The 8,168-nt window shown below is 36.5% G+C and overlaps 1 long non-coding RNA gene across 1 annotated transcript; it reads left to right on the top strand.

Annotated features, from left to right (window-relative positions):
• Positions 1–2,950: 2,950 nt before the first annotated feature.
• Positions 2,951–6,786, top strand: LOC141330929 (uncharacterized). Its single transcript, XR_012355206.1, has 3 exons — positions 2,951–3,168; positions 4,624–4,700; positions 6,649–6,786. It is a non-coding gene; the product is annotated as an uncharacterized lncRNA (long non-coding RNA).
• Positions 6,787–8,168: the final 1,382 nt, after the last annotated feature.

Raw genomic sequence — 8,168 nt, 5'->3', positions numbered from 1 at the left:
ACCCTGGTATCTGTTTGCAGAGCTCCAGTCTCAGCTTCAGATGACATGCCCACGGGCTACCCACAAATCATCAATGGCATATCGCACACAAACGTACCAAGAACTCTCTTAAAGCAGCAGCCAGACTGGCTGGCTTTACACAATTGCTGGGTGTGAGGACGCACAGCTTTATATCAGTCTTCCAGGAAACAAAGTTGTGTTTACAATAAGCACTTTTGAGGAAGAACAAGTCACTGGATTTGCCAACATTTGCAGTATTCATGGCGATGAACATCTGTAGGTTCTATACATGCAAGGCAGATGGTCTTTTCCTGTCCAAATTGGAATAAGCTGCGATGACAAGAATTTAAAGTAAAACTCTACATATCCTTCTGAACATCAAACATTGTTGACAGCTTCAGAATAAACAATTCAACGCCTTTCTGAGAAAGTGTAGTAATTCAAGGATTAGTTAGTAGGAAGTATGTTAAACATGCCTGTTTCATCCAGGGAGCCACACTGTAAGCGAATAATTAAAGCTTTCTCAGTGAGTTTGGAGCAGCATGTATGCGTGAAAGAGAGTTGATCTGTTTCCAGCAGTGCAGTTTCCAGAGAATAACTCTCCATATCTGGCATTACTACTGAGAGTTGTACTCTCTCTTTCTTTGATTCTGAAACACACTCTCAGAGCTCCATCACGCATTTGTTAAAAACATTAGAGGAAAAAAAATGACTCCTATGAAAGACAAAACTCCACAGTGCAATAGCTGGGTCACCAGAGAACAATCCCCATTTCCTTTTTTTCGATTCTAGGAAAACATTCAGCAGTGCAGTCTTTCTGTCAGGTCAGAATAAGCTGATATGAAATGATGCATCATGGGGGGCCTATGACTTCTGCGACTTGGAAGGAATCACAAAATCCAGTCATAAAATTAAAATTATAAATGCGTAATGTCACAGAATTTGGCAAGATTTGGATGAATAAATCAACAGTATGTCCATTACACATAAATCAAATGACGATATGAACATAAATATATAAATATAAATAATCTGTGAATATTAAACCTAAGACTGCTGTTTAAATATGAAGCCTCAGCATTTCAAGAACTCATCATAATCTTCACATCATATAAACACAGAAAATCAAATATCTTTACTACAACTTGCCACAAAAACTTTAGCTCTAACTTTTTAAGGAATATACATTTTCTTCCATGTTTTAATTTTAACAGTAAAAATTTTATATAAAAAAGAACCATTTCATTTTCATTAAATCACAAATCCAGAATCATTTACAGAGAATTTCTGGGGAAAAAAAAAAAAAAAACCTTAGCTGTAACCCTTTAAGGAATATACATTTTCTTCCATGTTTTAATTGTAACAGTAAAAATGTAAATTAAAAAAGAACTATTCCATTTTTTTATTACCCAGAATTTCCAACTATTCTCCAGAAATTCTGATAAAATAAAATAAAATATAATTGCTGAATATGGCTGTATTATTGTAAACAGTTTAATAAATTGTTAAGGTTTTATTAATTAAATTTATAAGATATGTTTTCTGGTTATTAAAATGTATTAAAACCATTAAAATGAATCCATAAAAATTAAAATATAAAACAGACAAAATAGAAAATAAAAGAGAATTTGGGGGAGGGACTAAATGGATTTCATATAATTTTTGTTAAACTTGTAATAAATAGTTGTTTAGGAAATGTATACATTTTATGATTTCAATTAATTAGACATGCTTTTCGATTTAAACAGAAAAATTAAAACCACCCAGTAATCACTGAAAATATCATAGCAACCAAATAGCAGTGTCTCACAACATCTTGAAAACCGCATAAATATGCCCTATATAGTAACCACCCAAAACACACACACACACACACACACACACACACACACACACACACACACACACACACACACACACACACACACACACACACACACACACGTTGGGTTTACATGTTTTATGGGGACATTCCATAGGCGTAATGGTTTTTATACTGTACAAACTGTACTTTCTATCGCCCTACACCTACCCTACACCTAAACCTAGCCCTCACAGGAGACTGTGCACACTTTTACTTCCTCAAAAAAACTCATTGTGCATGATTTATAAGCCTGTTTCATCATGGGGACCTAAGAAAAGTCCCCACAAGGTCAAAATCTACTGGTGTTACTATCCTTGTGGGGACATTTTGTCCCCGCAACGTGATGAATACCAGGTACACACATACACACACACATACACACGCACACACACACACACACACACACACACATATTAGGTGAAATATAATGAAATATAATAAAGTTTCCAAATCCACTCAGACTGAATTATTGTCACGCATCACTAATTCTGTGTGAGATGTTTGAAACTCAAACAGTGTTAAGGATCTCGCCATCTGAAGGGAAACATGAAACAACAGCCCACAAATCATCTACTATCATTACCTCCAGACCAGTAATACTCTGAAACTCTAACTGTCTCTTGGCAAGACTGCCAGCCGTTCTGAAACTGTTTTTCAGTCTATAATTAGCGTGTTAGCGCTTTGTAGGCACATACACACTTTGTACACATACTTCCTCTCAAAACCTCCCTAGACAGAAGCCTGGTTATGAAGTGAAACTAAACAGAATGATCGAATCTTAGATACAGTCATGGTGTCAGCAATTATTAAACTGAAAGTTTTCAGTGTTATATGCACAGATTTACACTGTCAACACAATCCAATTTTTAACAAACACCTGGCACAGATCGGATGCGTGTACAATTTTCATTATTGTTCATGACAATTGTATGAATGCTCAGGTAAGTTTTTGTGAATCAATGGGAATTCCCTTGTGGATTATGCACTCTAAAAACTCCTGGGTTATTTCTTTAACCCATTTTCTGGGTTATTTGTGTTGGGTTAAAATTATGGGTTATTTTTTCAGAGAGTAACCATTTTCTGGGTTATAGGGCTAATATTTTGACCCAACTCCTGGGTTGTTTAGGTTTATGGGTTATTTTTCAAAGAGTAACCCATGTTCTGGGTTCACGACCCTTCCCCCCGCCCCCGCTGTTGTTCTGGTATTTTCTCACAACAGTCGTTTGAAATAACCGTCACTTGAACTTCACGCTCGATCCTTTTTGGCCTGGGCTTCTTCGGTACAACTTCGTCGCGTATTCAAGGTAAGCAAGTATTTTCAGTGTCAATGTAACGTAAACTTTTCTGTGTCCATGTCCCCGTTAGTAGTTTAGCACCGTTTGCTGAAAAAATGACCATGGCTTATCATGGTAATTCTGTGGTTAGCATGTAGTCACCCGCAGATATGTAACTAGTTTAAAGTCCGTGTAAAGTGAAAGTAAATGTGTTTTGAGTTTTTCAGACTAAAGAAGAAAGTGTAATTAACCACCCAGCCAAATTTGAATGATTAAAAATAACGATAAGTTCATGAAATTCGATGTCAAAATGGTTGAAATGCTTTTTACACATCGTTGAGAAATACATGTATGACCTAAATGACTGAATTCATTTTACACGGTGTTTAAATTCTATTTTTCATAAATTGTGCTGTACTAATCTCATTGTTTTAATACTCGTGTTAATACGATAAGTACAGTGCAGCTAGTGGAGACTTCATGCGGCGTTAAGGGGGTCGTACACCGGACGAGAAGCCGCCCTCGCTGCGTCTAGGACAACTCGAGGTATCGCGTACTTTATCAGTTTATAGCCAGCAATATTGTTACGTTTAAGGATATTATGGGTTTAGATAATGCCAGTACTATGTTATGATTGTACTGTATAATTAAAGACCATTGCTGAGACTGCATTCTTAACACTTACTGTCTGTTAACTAAATTAAATGAGAATATCACCTGAAAATCCAATAACATCAGCAATTTTTCATTCAAGTAGCCGATTTCTGTAAATTAATGTAAAACTAAATTTATGTTGCAGCACATGGTGAAGTCAGTATATACATTAACGACGATTTGTGAGAAAGAAGACGAGTAAATTTAATATAAGACTATGTACATTTACGCGCTCAAGTTTATTTCAAATGTAGGCGCGCGGCATGCACACCGCAGGTCATGTGACATGAACTAACCAATTAGCTTCATCCTTTCCCTTATAATCATTAAAAGCACTTCCAAGTCGGAGAAACAGTTTATCATAGCTGTACAGGAATAAATATTTTTAAATAAATTTAATAACAGAGCTACTGCAAATGATTTTTAATGCTGAAAATCCATTTATCCTTTCCTGAATCTTCTGCGTGTTTATGGAGAGCGCAGGTCATGGTTGCTTAGCAACGGCACACGCTTCTGGAGCGCAAGCGCACGAGCGCTTTGTTGATAGGAGGAAAGCGGCGCGCCTAGCGTTTTCCACGCGTTTTTAGGCGCGACATGTGAACGGCCCCATAAAGAATAATGTGTTTGTATTTTAAATACCCTTCTCGTCCAGTGTGCAACCCCCTTTAGCCGTGGCTAGAGCGACGAGGCAACACAATAGTTGAGTTATGTTAACCAGCTGCGCTGTGCTTATCATATTATACAGTGCTCTACTGGCTTAAGTAGTAAGAGTTAAAGAAACGTGTCAGGTCTTCAAATTGTTGCTAACTTCTATTGCTATGTTTTCTCCAGGTCATTTTAAATGGACAGCTTTGTCGCTGATAAGCTAACTGAGTGGCGGCTGTCTGAGCTGATAGAGAATTTTAGAGGTGAGTGTTTTACTCTTAACTGCCCTCACATCATCTCTCTATACCTAAACATTTTTTTCTTTAATACGTTTTAAATGTGTCAGTGCAAGATTTTGTGACAGTCACAACTTCTTTGACAGTGGGGAATGCATATCTATAATAACCCTTTTAGTTAAAAGATACTTGTGCCTTGTCTTTTAGCTGTTATGCATAATAATGGGCCAGATATTCACCTTTGCATTAATGTCATTATTACACTTGTTAATGAAAGAAAAGATAGACAGTATAGACTGTATGGAACTCATATGGAAACAGATGCTCATTTAACTTGATGCTTTTTTTTTTTTTTTTTTACAAAGATGTGAATGCACTTAATAAGAAAATGGTGTCTGATGAGATGAGTAGGGTTGGGAATCGAAAATCGATTCCGATTCTGGAATCGGATACTTAAGATAAAGAATCGGATACTTGTTATAATATTAAAATTTCGATTCCTCGTTTCGATTCCTGGTTGCATTTTTTCCATCTAGTGATCTGCCAGGACCTTCCGCGCGTGCAATCTGCCAGGACTTTACGTGGTAATGTAAACATCAGTCGAAAAGATGGATCACGGTAAGCGTTTAAAAGTGTGTCTACGCTTTGTAAAAACCGAAGACAAATCTACCGCTGCACGCAAACTTCATCTTAGAGATCTGCAAGGGACGGATTTTAGTCCTGCGCCCGCCCACTCCAGAAGGAATATATGTTATTTCGTCCCGCAAAAGCCCATATAAAAGTCACTTATACCCCCGCGGGAAGACAGGTATCTACTTTATCTCTTGGCTGCATGAAACAAACCCTCCCGGTATGTAAAGGCAAAGATGACCAGAGTAATAGTAACGAACTCGCGCGTGCCTAATGTATTCATTCTTGTATATCGGAGTCGTACATTAGGCACGCATAAGTCCGCTGTTGATTCACAAACTATTCATGCTTTTAGGTGCTCTGATCCATAGTATTTTTGCGTGAAATTTCAAAATATTTGCATAGTTTTCAAAATGAATGTCCTGTGAGTTTTTTATAATGAATGCTTACCCATAGAGGTGGATCTTGTAAGGGTCAGTGGTGTTTAAGCACATATGAGCACCAGCATAAACAGATTTACAATGTATTTACTGTATTTTTCATTTATATGTTTATTTTATAATAAATACAAACAGTAGATATTCAGTCACTTAAGAAAGAGTACTCTGAAGTTGTGAAGAATGTCTGAATTAAATAATTTAGGTGCTTTAAATCTGTATGTGTGTATTCATGTTAAAAAGTTAGAGCAGAGGATTTTCTTTTAAATTCAAAAGTATAGCTTTAATTTAAAGTTTGTTTGATTTTTTTTTATAACATGCAGGAGAAAAATAAAAAGGCAAAACTAATGTTTAGGTTAATAAAAAAGGTTAAAAAATAAACACCTTTAGAGGAAATGTCAGGCATAGGGGGGCCTTGCAAAACTGACCCGAGAAGAAGGGGGACCTGATATAAAAAAGGTTGAGAACCCCTGTAATAAAATAATATGTTGCAAGCTAGCACTGAAAATAAACATGTTTAATATATTAATGTTTGACTTTTGTGTTTTTTTTTTTTGTTTGTTTTTTACTAAATCGGAATCGAAACTGGGAATCGAAAAGAATCGGAATCGATAAGTGGAATCGGAATCGGAATCGAAATCGATAAAATTCAAACGATACCCACCCCTAGAGATGAGTGGGTCATACAAGACATAATATATTGTATGTGTACATGTATCATTTCCGTTAATTTTGCTTTTAGCCCTTTTAACCCCCTAATTGTTCCTTATCTGTACCTGATGTGTATTATCTCTACTGCAAAACTTTGTAAAAGATTAAAAATGTCTGTTCATTTTCATTTACATATTTCTATAGTCGTTTTATTTTTTCACACACATACTGATACCTAGAATATTGTTAACCTACAGATGCCAAAGGGGAACTAGCGCTAACACTTCTACCCAACATGGTGCCACAGGCCGTCTACAGGGTTGGGAAGAAGACTGTCCAGCACTCCATTGAAGTGTCCCGGACAGCGTCCATACACCAAATACCTGTAAGTACAATGGACCAGTTTCTCAGCACCACTCTGAGAGAGAATATTCTTAATTCTAACTATGCTGTACAGGTGAAAGATGGCAATCCAAGTGACATGTTTCATGTGAAAGCTAAAGGGTGAATACTGATTTAAAAAAAAAAAAAAACCTCCAAGGTTCCTCGCAGTTGTATTTCAGTTTTGAGTGATGCCATCTATGGTAGCTAGAAAGTGAAGTTGAAGATGTTAAGTTTTATTACTCTGAGTGGTTCTCAATCCACATTTTCTTTTACACATTCATGACCCACTCAAAATGAACACACCAATTAAGAACCACAGTTCATTTGGCTTCCTTGTACAGTTAGTATCAGCATTATAACACAAACTGGTAGTCTATTATCTTGCTTACAGTTCACCTTCTACACAATATTCACATTCTTTTGTGTATCTTTCTGTCTCTGTCTGTTTTAGGTTGGAACAAATATGGTGGAATACCTCTTGCAATCAAAGCCATTCCTCTCTGTCCTGGGGCTGGGAGACCCCCAGCAATGTGCTTCTCAGGCATTTGTGATATTAGCTGGTCAGGCACTCTGTTTCGGGCAGTTGACGTGTGTTTCAAGGCATTTTATGTTCTTGATATCAACTACCCCAAGCAGTGTGCTCCCGCATGGGAGTTTCTGCAGCAAGTTGTATATCAGATTGAGGGATCTGAATCAAAACCTGTCAAATTTCTTAAGACTGCCTTGCTTAATTGCAGAACTGTTTAATCGTGTTAAGCTGCAGTAAATGACACAACCAATGTTTAAAGCCTCAAGTTCAATCCAGTTATTGAATGCTGTCAAATGTTTGAGAGAGAATAAGTTGTTTATTTTTCTATTTTTTAAATGTCTAATTGTTATACAATGTTATTACAGTGTGACCTAAAATAAATAGGTCCAAGTTTGTGTTTTTTTTTATTGAATTTAATTTAATGCAATAAAAATGTAAAAGTGCTTGAAGTGTGTAAGTGTTTTATTTTCTGAAATAAGGCATACTGGCATAGTTACCCAAGTTAGGTTATTTTTGACCTCTGACCTTTGGTTAAAAAGGGACCTACTAATTTCTGGGTTATTTCAACCCAGATATTTGGGTTGTTCTTTTGACCCAGAAGTTGGGTTATATTAACTACAATGTTGGGTTATTGTAACCCAGCATTTGGGTCAGGTATTTAACCCAGAAGTTGGGTCAAAAAGAATAACCCATTTTTCTGGGTTGAAATAACCCAGAAATTAGTTGGTCCCTTTTTAACCCAGGATTTGGGTCAAAAATAACCCATTATGGGTTAGTTTTGACCCAGGAGTTTTTAGTGTGTGGAGGGAATATAATGAAATATAACACTCGCTGTGTAGGCGAGTTTTAAACTAAGAATCGCAA

The sequence above is a fragment of the Garra rufa genome, chromosome 3, assembly GCF_049309525.1.
Source record: "Garra rufa chromosome 3, GarRuf1.0, whole genome shotgun sequence".
Lineage (NCBI taxonomy): Eukaryota > Metazoa > Chordata > Actinopteri > Cypriniformes > Cyprinidae > Garra > Garra rufa.
The sequence above is the reverse complement of the archived record's forward strand: the minus strand, read 5'-3'. Positions and strand labels throughout refer to the sequence as shown.